The 16638-nt window shown below is 34.2% G+C and overlaps 1 protein-coding gene and 1 long non-coding RNA gene across 2 annotated transcripts in view; both read right to left on the bottom strand.

The window, feature by feature from the left end:
• TSHZ1 (teashirt zinc finger homeobox 1) overlaps nucleotides 1-16638 on the bottom strand; it is a 93762-nt gene that overhangs the window by 67747 nt on the left and 9377 nt on the right. The window lies entirely within an intron of this gene.
• The window catches only part of LOC141498403 (uncharacterized), a 63220-nt gene that overhangs the window by 41144 nt on the left and 5438 nt on the right, over nucleotides 1-16638 (bottom strand). The window contains exon 1 of the long non-coding RNA XR_012471625.1: nucleotides 1-16638. This exon is cut by the window's left edge and continues 35762 nt beyond it; it is cut by the window's right edge and continues 5438 nt beyond it. This is a non-coding gene — a long non-coding RNA (uncharacterized LOC141498403).

The raw sequence follows: 16638 nt of genomic DNA, 5'->3' as shown, positions 1-16638 counted from the left end.
TTTATTTTCATTGACTAAGGTATGGACAGATACCATTTATTTACAGGTGGTACTATTGTTTGCACACAAGAGCTTGCTCCAAACTTGCATAATATATTTGGGCTTTCATTTGCATATAAAAGGATACATCATTTAAAACCAATATCTGTTAAATTATAAGGAATAATTTTAAATAAAATAATAGATCACCAATTGTAGGCTATTTCACATAATTCCATGGATATGAAAAGATAATATAGGTATATATCCAGATAAATTTATAATGTTACATATTTTCTAAAAATCAATCAATTAATCCTCCCCCTACCAATTAAAAACACAAGTATTGTTTTACTGAAGTATATCTTCCATTTCATATAATGCTTCCATGTTTTAAAAAGCAAGCACAATAATACTGTGTTCAGTAGCCAAAAGTATAAGTTATTTTTCCCACTTGAAATCTCGTGGAGAATTAACTGAAGTGCAATGTAAGAATGGAGACCATACATACCAGATTTTCTGGAACAATACCAATTTCAAGAAACAAAAGCAAATACTTAATGAGGTTTCAAAAATAAATATATTTTATAAGATAAAAAATTGTTTCTGTAGAATTGTAGGCATTTTTATACATTTAGATAATCAGCAGTACACTGTGGAAAGAGAATTCTGCCTCTTATCATATATTTTAGGTTCCAAAAATATGGTTGCAAAGTATAATGTCTCAAATGTGGAAAAGACTCAGAAAGAGGTTGATAGGGCAACTAAATATACTGTCACACTATATAAATTCAATAATCAAAATAATATCAATTTTAGGAAAATGAGGTAAAGGAAAGGGTAAATTATTTTTCTATATGTCATAGTCCCCATTTAACAAATATCTATGGTGTATAGGATAACATACAATACAAAATTTAAATATGTCAAGGTCTCTTCTAGCTTATAGTCTATTAGGAGAAAAAGAAATAAAACCCAATAACTTATAATTCAAAAATATTACATAAATATGTTAGAGTTACATCACCAATTCCTACAAAGTCCAAGAAGGAAAGGACAAGGGCAAGATAGATAACCTTTAAGAGGACCCTTTAAGTTCCAAAATTCTACAATTCTATGACAGATCTCTAATGAGTCCATAATGTTCAGACTTTGGCTAAAAATCAAGTGAAAACTAAATTATCAAGTTATCAGTGTTATTTAATAATAGAAAATTTATTAATTACAGTATCCAAAAGGAAAAAAACAGCTTTAATTAGTTTTAATTCCTATTTAGTTTCCTATAACTGATAAAGTATAAAACTTATTATTATTCCATTCATATAATCATCTTAATATTGAACTGGCTGGAAACTCCAAGCATGTAATACAATTATATGTATGGTATAACTGTATGGTACAGTTACATGTCTACTATTACAATTACAAGATTTATCATTTTATTGGAGTACTTTATATAATATTCTATACTTTGTTTGAGAGATAGTCATTTACAGGAAACCTAGGACTATATCACACTGTAATGCTCCAAATACATTTCTTCATTTGGCACTTAAAAAAAGATATCCAAAAGGCTAGTAATGTAATTAATTTCTATACCAAATGCATGAATGAAAGAAAGCTTCCAAACAGAACTCCAGTAATGGAGTAAACTGTCAAACACTCCAAATTTTGGAGTCTCGAAGGATGCAAATTCATTAACAAATGCTAACAAAACATAGGTTTGGTATAAGTCACATGAGGAGTGAGAAAGTGATAATGCAGTATTGTAGGGGGTGGGGAAGGCAGTTTAGTAATTTTATATTCCTAAACATTCATCACAAATGAACTCCCATTTCACATATATATATATATATATATATATATATATATATATATATATATATTTGGACTTCTTTATCCCTACTTATGGTATTAAGAATTTTTAAGAACATTTCCCCAAGTCCCTCAACCCACTGAAGATCAAAACATCAAAAATTATTTGGAAGGGGCAGCTAGGTGGTGCAGTGGATAGAGCACCAGTCCTGGAGTCAGGAGAACCTGAGTTCAAATCTAGCCTCAGACAATTCATAATTACCTATCTTGTGACCTTGGGCAAGTCACTTAGCCCCATTGCCTTAAGTAAATAAATAAATAAAATATAAAAAATTACTTGGAGAGATGAGAAACACTTGAAAGAGGATGCAGAGTTTAAGAATAATAAAATAAACCCAATACACATATATGTACTTGGGAAATGGCCATCTGATCTTAGCTTGAAGACTTCTAGGGAGGGAAGGTGGCTACTTCCTAAGAAATCCTGATCCACTTTGGGAGACCATAATCTTGAGAAATCTTTACTTGCATCAAACAGAAATTTTCTTCTTTGAACCTTTCAACAACTCCTCTTAGTTGCTTTCCTTGGAGCCAAACATCATGAGTTTCCTGAACCAATCTTCAAGCAAGTTCCTATTTGGCACTTAAAATTCTTCTCAATTTAACTCCAACCTTCCTTTTTGGTTTTGTTATAAACTACCTTTCCCACATTCCACAATCCAGTCTTCTTGCTCTTTCTTCCCCACAACAAACATTTTAGTCACTCTCTCCATCTCATTGCATAGGATCTTCTCTATTCTTGGAGTGCATTCATTCATCTCCATCTCTTAGAATCAAACAAAGAAACAAAATATTTAACAAGCACTTATGAAATGATGGTCACTGAGCTAGATATTGGAGGTTCCAATACCAAAAAAAAACAAAACAAAACAAAACCCTATTCTTATGGAGTTTATATTCTATTAGAATCCCTAATTTCCTTCAAAGCTCAGCAAAAGTGCCTCTTCTTTACATAAAATATTGCCTCTATTTTTAAGAACTTACTCCAAAAATTGTGTTGCATTTAAATGGCATATATTTCTATATGTAGACATATTGTTGTTCTCAATAGAATGTAAGCTCCTCGAGAGAAGAGACTACTTTATTTTTGTCTTTGTTTCCCAAAATATCTAACATTGCCTGACAAGTTGCAAATGCATAACAAATTCTTGTGGATTAAGCAATACTGCATGATATTGAGGTACTTCACCATCATGGCTATCACACTCTAAAAGGTCTCCAGTTTATGAATATCATATTTCAATTGTGGCACCCAAAACTCAACACAATAATCCAAAAGTTGTCTTATTACAGGAGAGTACAAAGGAACTAAAGCCTCCCTAGTCCTAGATGTTATTCCTCTCAATGCAATTCAGCCCCACATAAGCTTTTTGGGGTCTGCTATATCATACCATTGACTAAATTCCACTAAAGCCTTCTAATCTTTTTCAGGTGAATGTAAATTCTCTTTAAGTAATTTTCACTTCAGTACTTTGAAAGACCCATGGTTTATTTTGGTATCAGAATTTTCTCTAACAACAGTGATTAACAGCCATTCAGGTTATCTCACTCAATGCAATCCCTCCCAATTTCCCCACTAAGAACCTGTGATTCTATGAAAGAAAATAAAAAGAAAGTTCACTAACTTTATAAGAAGTAAGTATTTGTGCTGTCTGAATCTACATGACCTATCAAATATTTGTATTGAAGATAAGGCAAAGTGTGAATCTGACTCACTATAGATTTCAGTACTAAGTAGGGGGGAGGAGAGGGTGGGTCATATCTTCCTACTGCCTTAAAATTCTCAGCTTTAATATCTCAGCATGTACAAATAGAGAACTGTTTTGTTCCAGGTCTTTTGTAACTGATCCTTTATGCATAGTTTATATGTAGATAACTATACAAAATTGCTGCATGAAAAGTTCTACCTAGAAACCTTCCTTTTTGAAAAGCAATGTGACTGACTAGCACAGTACTATGTACAGAAGAAGCATTCAAATACTTTTAGAATAAATGAATGAATGATGACTCAATGAATAAAAATTATGAAAAAGCTTAGTAGGAAAGATCCAATTCCCTAATTAAACTAAACATACTCATCAGTACAAGTTAATTTCTTCTCAAAATGTCTAGTTAAGCAGTTTCTTAAAGGGTATGCTGTAGCACATAAGTATGCTGCAAGTTTCACTAGGTATGTCATGAAATTTTAGATATCATGTTATTGCAGATAAAATAGAACAAATGTACAATTTTGCTTCTGAATATAAAATCTACTTACATAGCACAGCATAGCAAGCATACCCAGTATGGTAAATACAGGATGCACAAAATAAACAAAACTAGCCTTTGACTCACACAAATCTTAAAACCTGTCATAACTTGAGCTCAAGAAGAACTAAAAAAATTTGCTTTTTTGAAGGGAAATGAAATCTGCATGAACCTTCCAACTCCCCCATAATGTTGCCAACTTAAAACTTTAGTGTGTGATGGGAGGTGGGGAGAACCTTAGTGGATCATTTGTTTAGTCTCTGTCTTTAAAACAAAATGAAAAGGCACCTTCAACTTAATTATCTAAGATGCAAAATTCTGCCTATAACTTTCTGGATCTTCAGGTATAGAGAAAAAAGAAATCCTTGACCATTATCCAGTACAGCTCCCTCATTTTCCAAATAAGGAAACTGAGGTCCAAAAGTTTGTTTATTCTAAAAGGAAATAAATAATAAATCCAGTGTGCAAATCCAGGGTTTCTAATTTCAAAAGCAATGAGTTGTCCATTATGCTGTGTTGATAAATTATCTTCAATTAATCATTTACCTTGCTTTGCAACTATCTCAGCAGTTATACTTTTTGAAAAAGAAGATCAACACAGGTAGGTTTTTTTTCCCTTGGGGAAAAAAGTTTACCAAAAATAGAAATCTGACCCCAAACAATAAAATTCAGTACAACATGCAAACTACATTTATTTGAACTGTTAGATATGATATTTTTAAGACTGTTAATATCTAAAATTATACAGAAGGAACAAGTAAGTATCTGGTTTATACATAACACCACAAGATACTAGAGTAGAACTTTTAAAATTCTTTCACCTCTCAAATACTCTTAGTTTCAACAGTATGTCAAAGAGACATAAGACATATTTTTGAGGTAAGTAACTAAAACATAAGGGTATGAGTCAAGCTTCTGACTTTGGAGAAGGACCAATTTCAAATGACTAAACAAATGAACCTAAGAAGAAATATCCTCGTAGGTAGGGAAATGAGACATCCAAAGTCCCTCAATTTTCATGGCATTACAATTATATGATACATTTCCCAAAACAAAGACTAGCAAAAAAAAAGCTCTCAGCTTAGCAGTGGCAAAAGGAGCTAACCTAGAATGAGGAAAGATGGACTTTTCATGAGCCTGTCACATTCCAACTAGAGTTGCATGGACTGAATGCATTTCCACCAGGACCACTAGAGCTGGTTCCAAAATACCCTATATACCAAGCAAGCCAATGCTAGCAAATATGTTAACAAATATTTCTATGAAATACAAAATGATGAAAACTGATCTTTTGATACTACAATGTGGCATGAAGATGACCTTCAGTTCTGAAAGTTCCATGAAACTAAACAGGCTGTTTCTCTGGTCTCAGATTCAGTTTAACTAAGCTCATCATTAAAAGATTGGTTACTAGGTAAGAAATTATTTTGATCACAATAATTCATGAAAATTAAATACTAAGGCAAGGTGGGTTTATGATTTGCACCATTGCAACATATAATATTTTCTAGATACACTCCTACATGTAATTATCAAAACATATGTGACCCATAGTAATAAAAGCACTTTTTCAAGTTTATAGTCAAATAATTTTCAGATGTTCTTCTAGCTACATTTTTTAAAACTTGTCAGATATAATATTTTGCCAAAACATTGGGAGAAGTCAAGGCAATAGAGGAAGAAGAACTATGTTTCTTTAATTTTGCATGCATGATGTTTTCCACCACTAAGGTCATACCTGCATGTGATGACTGACAATGTTTCAGTTTGATTCAAAGCAAACAGCTGCTGATTTGATTGCCTAGCAACTAAAAGTTGATGGATGACCCTTAAGATGGATAACTACCATAAATCACCTAATTCAGATTCTTAGGGAAAAAATTTTTTAAAAACAATGGTTTCCATAACATTTGCTACACTCTGTAATATGGCATGATAAATTTGGACTTCTTATGAATGCATAGTTTTGGCTGGTGAAATTAAGATACTTTTTTGCTGTATTCTTCATTTCTTGGAGTTTAGAACCTCCTTAGTTTTAGAAAGTATGCTCATATAAGTAAGTATACTGCCCTATCAAAAGAAACTAGAATACCAGAAGCTCCTGTCAGTCACAAGAAGACAGAGAGGAGTTTTACTGAATCTGTGCACCACCAAACAGCTTTTAATCAGGAAACAGCAATCCTATATCATAACTATGACAGTGGGCTACATACATTAATAATGCTTACAATATATTTAGTGTAATGATTTGACCTCAGTCAGCATTATAGATGCAGTGATTAATATGAATTTGATAAACTACATCCTATTTATAGACATTTCATATGTTCACAAAAAGTGACAAATACACTTTTAACTTGTAAGTAAATATAGACCTATACATTACAATGAGAATGATAAGAAATTTTGATAATTTTCTTTCTAAAGACCCAAAATCATTACAATGGTGCAAATGGTATTCTTGTAAGCATGTGCTAAGATAGAAGGATCGATTCTCTTATTGTTCCAGATAATGTGATTTTGCTGTTCTTTACATACAGAATAAGTGGGCATTCAAAAGCAGATGTTCATAATTTTTCCATTGTGAGTACCCCCCCCTTGTTGTTATAGTGGGTTTCTTTTTTGTTTTGTTAATGTTGTTGTGAGAAAGACTTCATATGAAAAGTATTCCACCAACTTAAGACTAGTCTTAAACAGAAAGATGTTATTAAAAAAAATCTGGAATAAATATCCAATAGAAGATATGTCTCATCAGCTGTTCCACCTAACTGCCTTCTTAGAGACCCATGGTTTCTCTTGTTAACATGCATGTTACTATCTCAAGTGAAAATAATCATGATGGCATTGATTTTCATACTAGATGTTTGGACTATCTTTTGAAGAGGTGGGAATTTTTCTTCAAACTAGGTTATATGGAAGAGTTTTTAAGGAAAAAGTAATGTTTTACATCTAATAGAATTTAAACATCACTTTGTACCTTCGTTTAAAAAGGGTGGGGTAGAATAGTATGAATTATAGAACATTTGAAGATAGAAAAAGTTTCAGGCTCTTTGGGGCTTTGGATCACATGAGACTTCCAGGACAGTGGGAATTCTCATTTCCCCCTGGATTTGTATGACCCAACATCTCTACAGCAACGCACAATTGGCAATCTCTGTTTATCAGAGGCCCAGTGCTGAAATAAATAGGAGTGTTGCAAGTCAGGAGTGAGGTACATTGGCAGACCTGACCAGGGGAAGCTTGCCCAACACCTGCCTGTACTGTGCCTTAATCTAGCCAATATGTCATTCATTTTGATGAGTTTTACCATCTACTAAACTCACCTAAGCCTCTCAAATAGCAATATAAAATAAAAAATTCTGATGACAAATAAAGCAGTAGGAAAGAAAGCCATGTTCTAAACAGTTAATATGTCATGCCCAAATTAAGATTAGGTATATTGGATGATCCATTATCAATGAGGTGAGCCAACCCCTCATTCTTTCTATGTATGTGCATTTATGCATGAACTTCTGGGATTCATGCCCCAAGATAAGAAAGTAACTTCCTCTGAAAACTCAGATATGTAATTTCTGGGAATAATACATACAAAGGTCAAACTAGTTACATTTTCAACCTGAGATGCAATGATTTCATATTTTAGAGTTACCCTAAAATCACCAGAGGGGCAGCTGTCAATATGTATACTTCAATGAAATACAATGAAGATGACTGAAGAAGATAATTATGTTGGAAAGGTTACTTATATTGCCTAAGAAGCTACAAACTTTCAAAATTAGGAGGTAACACTTGCAATCTACCAAGAGCAGCAGTTAAGACCCTGTAGAGTTTAGACTCCAGATGTCTTCCTAAATGCAAAAGGTCAGTAACTACAACTTAGTAGGAGTATAGTGATCATCTCACAATGTATTAACTGATTCCTTCATCGTGGCAAACTCCTATCAATGCATTTAACAAAGGTTGGTAGGAGGTTGCTACCTTCAGAATGACATGAGTAAATGGTGCAGAATAATAGACAAATAATATCATTTTAATTCAAAAGACAGTCTATATTAAACATATTTAATATAAATATAAAAACATCCTGAAATCTGAAAAACATACATTTACACATACACTTTCTCAGTACTCCTGCCTCAGCGACAACTCTTTGTGGAACCCACTGAACAGGACAATGAGGCATACTGTCCCTTTAAAACTGAAATGCTTGTTTCCTTTCAGTAAGAAAAGTAAATCACGCTATAGTGAGTTGAGCTTTGAAAAAAGCATCCATCCATTAAAGTTCATGGATCCTCGTTTCCAGATTGTCCCTCCCCTGGCTGTGTCTCAAGTTACAGCCTTGTACAATCCAAGTCTAAATAATATTCACCATGATAAATGACACCATAACTCCGATATCCACAATCAATCTTTGCTTTAAAGATACATCCATCTTCAATAATGTTGATGGGGATTCTGTAAAATGGGAAACGTGACTGTTTTCCCGACCTCCTAACAGTGGGGGAAGGAAGCTCTGAGTGATGGCTGTCAGCCCACATCTGGCTGCAAAAATAAATTAGCCTTATGTAGACAAATGAAAGGACCAGCCCTGACTAGAAAACAGCCACTCCTGAGCAATGGCTAATTTATAGGACTTCTTTCTGGAAAGTTCCTGGCTGAGGCTACAGTCTCCTTTGCTATCTCTTTAAATGATATCTGATGCTGTAAATAACTTCAGTGTTCTAGGAACTATACAAAGTACAAAGGGGGAGGGGGAAGAGAAACAATAACTTTTTCTCATATTCTTTGTACATAATTAAAATGCAAAACCCAAGCATTAAGGATTTAAAAAAAGACAGATTTGTTTCAGTAAAAATATTGATATGTTTTGACAGCACTCTTTTCTGTTTGAAAAGAAATGGATTTTTTTACTTCTTTTTCCACTTTTAACTTTTTTTGGTCATTTCCTTGTTGTAAGGCTGAAAAAAGTAGACTGCAAAAAATTAAACTGTTTAGTAAAAGTGAGGGTCTGTTTGAGTAATATCAGCCTTTTTTCTTTCCCCTAAAAAAAAGGGGGTACTTCCCCCCAAGACTTATACTCCAACTAAGTCACTACCTTTATGTAGGTGATGAATGATTTACAAATTACAAACAAAAAAAAAAGGAAACAGAGGAAATGTCTAAAGTTTTGGAGTGAATGATTTCAAAATAACTTGGGAAATAAACCACTATTAGGAAACGGGATTTAAAATAAATATAAGACAAAATGTGTGCCTAGGAACAACATTTTGTCCAACTAAAAATTTCTATTTGTTCTTTATATCTCTGACTTTGTCCTACTGTAGGAAAACCTAAGACTTTAAGGCTTAGACCCTATTTAAAAGTAGGTCGGGGGAAGAAGAAGAAGGTGATGGTACTTTAGATTGAAAGGATACAATATAAGGGGTCCACACTTACACAGGAGTTTTGTATCATTTATTTCTAGATGTAAAAAGAACAGGGTGGTTGGGTTTCGAAACTCTTTTCCAGGGTGATTTTGTAGCAGTTGCCGGTGTTTGAGGTGGGGAGGGTTAAATCTGTGAAGGTTGAAGGACTTACAGTAATGCTGTGAAGACAGAAACATCACAGGCTTTCCTGGCAAGAGGCTCACAGAGGGTAGGAGGGGACTGCGAAATGAACTCTCTCAGGCTTTGTCGTGTACGTTTCCCAAGGCCCAGCCTGGCCCCTTTGATAAATGACACATGTCATTCTGTCAGAGGCTGACACTGCAGCTGGGAGGGCTGGTGATGTATGACTCCAGTGAAAAGGAAATCAACTTTTTGGCACCAAGTAAGCCTGTGCCCTGTATAAGGATTTTGTTTCTCAAAAAGTGAAAGATAGACTTAGGATTTAAAAAAAAAAGTTGAAAAACAGATTGAACGACAGCTTACACTTAACATAAATTAACTCAGTAATGGTGAAATGTGCTAGCCTGTGATAAATAAAAGCTACATTAGTCAATTATTAATCACACTCCAACTTGTAGCCAAAACCCATGACTTAAATCTGGGGCCTGAGCTGCCTTACAAACAGATAAGACAGTGTTTGATAGATGTCTTCCATAGTGTAATCAGGAAGGAATCAAAGGCTTAGTGGCTTAACCAATGGGGGTGAGTGGAAGATTCTGGAAACGCAGAGTGGGTAGAGTGGGTAGCCAGATAGAAAGCCCTTTTCTCCTGGGAGACAATATATCTTTTGACTGCAAAAGAAAAAAGATACATACCTACATTGAGTTGAATTTTTCTTATACAACATGAAATTGTGGCTTTGGTCATATTGTAAATTTGTATGCGGCTTACTAAATACATAGTTACATTGGGACAATACTATCTAGAAAAAAAAAGTATTTTCTCCTACTACCACTGGTTAAATCATTCAAATAGGGTCACTTTTAAGTGGATTCTCATAGAGACATAAAATCTTTCTAACATGCTTGTTTTACATAGATAGCGATTTAAGCATTTTATTCAATCAAGTGAATTTACATTGGGCAGCATGATCATACAACAAAGAAAAGCACAAAGTTACATAAAAACTGTCTGACTCCATCTTTTCCAGACTAAAAAGGAAAATAAAACATTTCTGATTCTCCCTAAAAAAAAAAAAAAAAAAAAAAAGCAAGAAAATTTCACCCTGAAGACATGTATAGATCAGGGGCTGGAGAGGAGGAGGTCCCTTTTTTAAAAGAACTACCAAAAGTAAAATATCTGAAAGACAGAACATACATCAGACCTAAGGTTCAGCCTTCTGTAAAGTATGACCAGGGCTGTCTGTACTATATACAGCAGTGCAAAAGGTAATATAAACATCTGCCTGATAAAGACCTTTCTCCTTTGAGAACTTTTTGTATTACACAAAGAGGCAGTATGATATCTTGGAAAGAATACCACACTTGGAGTCTAAGAGAGACCTGGGATCAAATCCCATTTCTGACACTTAAAAGGTGTTTAAACATAAGTAAGTTATCTAATCTCAGAGGGAGAGGGTCTCAATTTCTTCATTTGTACAAAGAGGATAATGATAACTACAAGACTGCTTTGAGGACCAAAAGAGATCATTTAAGAAAAACACTTTGAAAACTTTAAAAGGATGCATAAAAGACAATTCTTATTCATTAGTGTTTTAGATTGGTCAAGCAGTTTCCTGTGGCATTGGAATTCTAATTTCCTGAATAATGATACCAAATGAGTAAAAGACCTTTCTCATTCAATTCTGAGATCCATGTAATAGAAAAGTTCACAAGATAACAGATGTAGAGCTTTAAGGACCTCAAAGGTCATTTAATATAACTCTCTCACTTATAAATAGAGAAACTGAGTCCTAGAGAGATTAAGTTGGTTCCCCCAAGTTCACAAAGATGGTAAGTAGAAGAGTCAAAATTATTCATTCACTTATAGGAAAAGCTGCCCAGATCAATGCATGTGAAGTGTGAATACCTATGTCTACTCTTTGATGTATTTATTTAAAGGATGTTTCTTTGTCCTTTACCCTTCTCCCCTGAAAAATACTAAATACATTTTACATATGACATAAATATCTTTCACTCAAACCTAAAGTTGATGAATCCTCATTGTAAATAGTTCTCAAAGGCTATAATAGTGAAGCATAAACTCAGGAAGGGACTAACAAACTGGAAAGCTTTAAGATATAGGACCACTGATCAAAAGGTGAATCTGTTGTCCAAGGTCTGGTTTAGCTAAGGTCAAAGTTGTAAGTCATTTTGGCCACAGAAATCCATGAAGCCCATTCACTTGAGTTAGAAAGGATGTAATGTGCAGTACTGTGGGATATATATTTCACAGTTGGGAAATTATAACTTAAGTGCTGACATTATAACAGAACAAAAATATAATACAAAATTTAACCAAAAAAAGTGGTAATACAACTCCATCTCAAGTTCAGTTGCTTGCTAAATGAGCACTCTATTTCAGGATAAATATGAAGCCCCCCCCCCCAAAAAAAGCCACCAAGATTCTCTTTATATTATCACAACAAGCACATACATTTACTCCAAAAAAAAAAAGCACATCCTAGGACAACTTCTGGGTCTCATATATAGTGACATATTTTGATATGCTAAGACACAAAACTGACAGAAGGGTCCAGAAGGTGTTGATTTCAGTTTGTATCCAATTTTATAAGTAAAGGTAAACTAAAAATTAAACAAAAGCAAAAACAACTGATAAACAGCTTTTAAAAATGACAGCTGTTGCTTAAACCATAATAAGTAAGTATACAATGCAAAGGTGCTATTTCATAGGTTTATGTGAAGTTAAAAGTAGACCCTTTAAATGATAAGTACAGTGAGTTAAATGAACTATAAACAGAAAACTAAAACTTTCAGGCTTTAAGTGAAAGCCAAAAGTTTTTCAGTTAACTATAGTAAGGAAGAACAACTATGGGTAGGGGGACAAAAAAAAGCCATGCTACTGAAATACATATGGACTGGCATTTAAGCTTCTAACATCCCCTTGCCAAAATATAATTTTTTCTTTAGTCTATAAAAAATTCAGATAGTGTGCAGAATGTTTATATATTACCAAGGTCTCTCTTTAAAAGGTTTATACTTTTACTTTATGACCTGTCCTTGATTTGACACTTCCGCTCATCAGAAAGGGATTTATAAAATAATCCTGAGGGTGAGGAACAGACATCTGTCAGGGACTAGCTGGGCTTCACTAGGCGAAATTTAAGAAGAGAGAGAAATCCTGTTAAGCTCTCTTTAGTCACCAATAGACATCAAAGGTAATAATTAAAGAAGACAGACGTCATAAAACGTAAATTTATGTCTTTTTTAATAATGCACAAGCCCTGTAGAGTGTAAAACATCTATTAGGGTAAAAGAACACGCAACATTCCAACGAGAAAAAAAAATCTATGTTTTGTATTAGAGGTTCTTTCTATTCTCAATATAGGAGAAGGGGTTTTTTTTACAAGTTTAAACCAAAGTCTTTCAAAACCTTTGCCATCTGTGGGTACATGAACTATGAATGACCCCGAATGATTTGCACTCTGCTCAGAATCCCTTAGAAAGCACGGGAAAAAGTATCATTAAGAATGACTGATGACTGCCAGTCATGGTTGACCTCACCCAAGCTTTGGTCTCTGCCTCAGTAATAAGCTGTCCTTTATTAGCACCAACACTCCATAAAAGGGGTGTGTTTAGTCACAGGATAGTGGCCTTCTAATGCTCATTGCTTCTCTCTGAAAGATTGATTAGTGTTCATTTTTACTACTTTCACAGCATCTACAGTGACAGTACTGCAAAGCATCAGGGTCTGCATTATTGATGGTAAAGGCAACCACAAACTGGAGGTCTGCAAAACAAGAGGCTGGAAAGTGTTTGAGGGTAAACTTCATGTAAAATAATGTTGATGATGATGATGATGATGATAATAATAATAATAATCTACCACAGAACATCCAACAAAAAAGAAACAGATGTTTCATTGATATACTGACCTGGAAAAAACCAGGGGAGAAGAAACTGCTTTTGCCTAAATGAGACTTAGAGAGGTTGATACGTATTTGACTTGTCTTAAAAAACAGATCAGAGCCCTGTAGTGAAAAACTCTTCCAGAAAAAAGCAGCTGTTGCTGGGAAGGCTGTCTGTCTTAGGCTTTATCTTGCCATCAAAACATAAAAATATAATTATCACTCATTAAAACTGAACATTTATGAAACAAACAAACAAAAAACTTCCCTTACCATCATACAAAAATACAACTACCATTTTGAGGGCAAATCACCAAATTATTTTTAGAGGACAAGTGCTGAAAGGGGGGAAATGTATTAATACTACCTTGTGTCACCCAAACTCATAATGATATTAGAAAAAACTGGATGTCCAAGGTGGGAATTGGAGGTTGGGGGGAGTTGAGATTAAGTAATGTCATCATCAACATCAGCAGCAGCAGCAGCAGCATCCTCACTGCTACAAGAGTCCAAGTTGACTGTATAGCATGAGGAGAAACTATATAACACTTTCAGCAGGTGCTCCACAGAGCAAATGGAGAAAATGCATCCCATGTGTATATCCTCCATTCCAAATATGTCTATAAACAAATTTAGCTCATAGGGTGATTAATTTGCTGAAGCCCTTTGGGAATAAGCCAGACTCTCAGTAGCCTAATGCCTTCAGCCAGTTGCTTCTAGAAATCTAGCCAAACACCACTGCAAGCTCCTGCTCTCATAAAACTGCCACTGGATCTTTAGGACTAAATTTCTATGTATGTAGTCACCTAGCAGATCCAACTGTATTTCTGCAAAAAGAAAGTCTAAGGATCAGACTTGGGGTTTTAATCTCACCTAAAACAAACAGTGAACATCTTTTAAAAGACACAAGGTAAGCTACATAGAACCCAAATGATTGCTGAGGGTCAGAGAGGTATGAATTGATGTCAAAACTATTTAACCTATAGTGATGGGGGTGGGGGATGGGAAGTAAGGAGAATAGGGAGGGTCCTAGGTATTGGAACACATCTTCTAATGACAATATTATGCCACACTTTTCATAAATAATTAATTTGAGAAATGGAAGGAAGTATATAAGGATAGATCAGAATGAATGCTTATTTTGTGATTCTTACTGTTTTAAAAGTTAGTCTTCTTTTTGAAATTTCTGAGAAGTTAATTTTGCTACATAATGAAAAGAGAAAACATGCACATAAAAAATCTACTCTTTTACATTGTACCTACAATTTAAAGAGTGGTTCCTTTGGGGTTATTTATTTTGCTTTTGAATTTTCCTTAAATAAAGCTATTGTTGCTGTTTTGATGTTTTCAAATAATTTATTTAGTATCTGCTGAACAAAGTTAGCAATTTTTTTCATGATCCATTAACAAATTTAAATGCAGCAAGGAAACAATATAGATCTCTCACACAACCAGACCTGTGGAGTTATCAAGAAAGAAAGAAAAAGAGAAAGAGAAAAAGAGAGAGAGAAAGAAAGAAAGGAAGGAAGGAAGGAAGGAAGGAAGGAAGGAAGGAAGGAAGGAAGGAAGGAAGGAAGGAAGGAAGGAAGGAAGGAAGGAAGGAAGGAAGGAAGAAGGAAAGAGAAAAAAGAAAGGAAGAGGAAAAGAAAAATAGAGATCAGTAGATATTAATTCCTTTAAAAACTCTGATAAAATATTTTCTTTTATATTACAAGCATTCACTTAATGCACCTGGATGTAAAAACTGTATATAGTCACTCCCTGACAGATTTACAGCCTATATTTAGGATTCAGTTATAGAGTCATGGTAATTCACCTCAACTTAAAATTTTAACATAAAAATTTTATTCCAAAGTTCTGGTAGAAACCTCAAGACATTTCTGCACATCAGAAGAAAGTTATAGTTTATGATACAATTTTCCCATGTTTAGTTTGCCTTGGTGCTAGGACACAGGTTATGATAAGGTATAACAGAAAAAAGACGACATGCTTTACTGTTATTTTCATGTAGCTAACAACTGAAGCAGTGCAGCCTTTTGCCAGAGTTTACTGCATTAATAATAGGATGCCCTACTGCTGTGACACATTCTGTACTTTGAAATAAATATTAGTCACAATACTTAGCCTTTAAATTCATATATTTTAAAGCTGAGCTATAACAATGACACCTGCATTAGTGATGATTTGCCAATAAGGCATATTAACTATTTTAAAGAGTCTTCCTTTACTTCAATCCAGCTTCCAGGAGTACACAGTACCATTTCTTGCTATGAATCTTGCAAATGCCTTTTAAAAATAGTAAAATGTAATAAATACATGATTCTGAAAAGTTCACATTCCCAAGTCAGAATGTATACTGACCTTCACAGCTGACTTAATTTATTTCATTAGTGTGATCTTGCTGAAGATGCACTTTAAAAGCTGAAGATATTTTATATCAAAGACTGAAGTCTGTCACATATAACCAAATTTCCTAAATATATTGTCTGACATATTACCATCATTCTTTCCTCTACATATAACCCCTCACCCCCTTACACTCATGCTTTATATTGGAATTTTAAAGCCCATACTTGACCTATATTTACAATATGCTGATTCTCTCCTGATAGTAGCTATGAAAAACACATTTTAAGATTGCAGCTCTCAAGCCAACACAGGAGCATTCATATTTCAAATCTAAAAATTCACACAGGATTCCATACTTAGATGGTTAAAACTGACCCTGGTGTACAGAGGAAAATGGAGACCATGACAAGCAGCCTTGTGACTATTAGCTTAGAGGGATTCGACTTGGCTATTTTCCTGCAGAATGCATCACAATCACAATAATAAGGAAATCCTGCCTTCCACTCTGTTTTGCAAGGAAATTGAAATGCTAAAATCTAAGATAATTAAATTGATTCTTGACTATTTTGCTTTCAGAGAAAAAGGGAAGCCCCTTTTTCATATTTGCTCTTATTTTTCAGAAAGACACAATGGACATAGAAGGAAAAAACGTCTATCATCTAAAAAACTGCTTACTGCTGCAGCAGTGTGGTGAATGAACAACAAAAGCAAATCAAGAAATAAGAGGCTGGGAAA

This window comes from Macrotis lagotis, chromosome X (assembly GCF_037893015.1).
Source record: "Macrotis lagotis isolate mMagLag1 chromosome X, bilby.v1.9.chrom.fasta, whole genome shotgun sequence".
NCBI lineage: Eukaryota > Metazoa > Chordata > Mammalia > Peramelemorphia > Peramelidae > Macrotis > Macrotis lagotis.
This window is presented reverse-complemented; position numbering and strand designations above follow the sequence as displayed.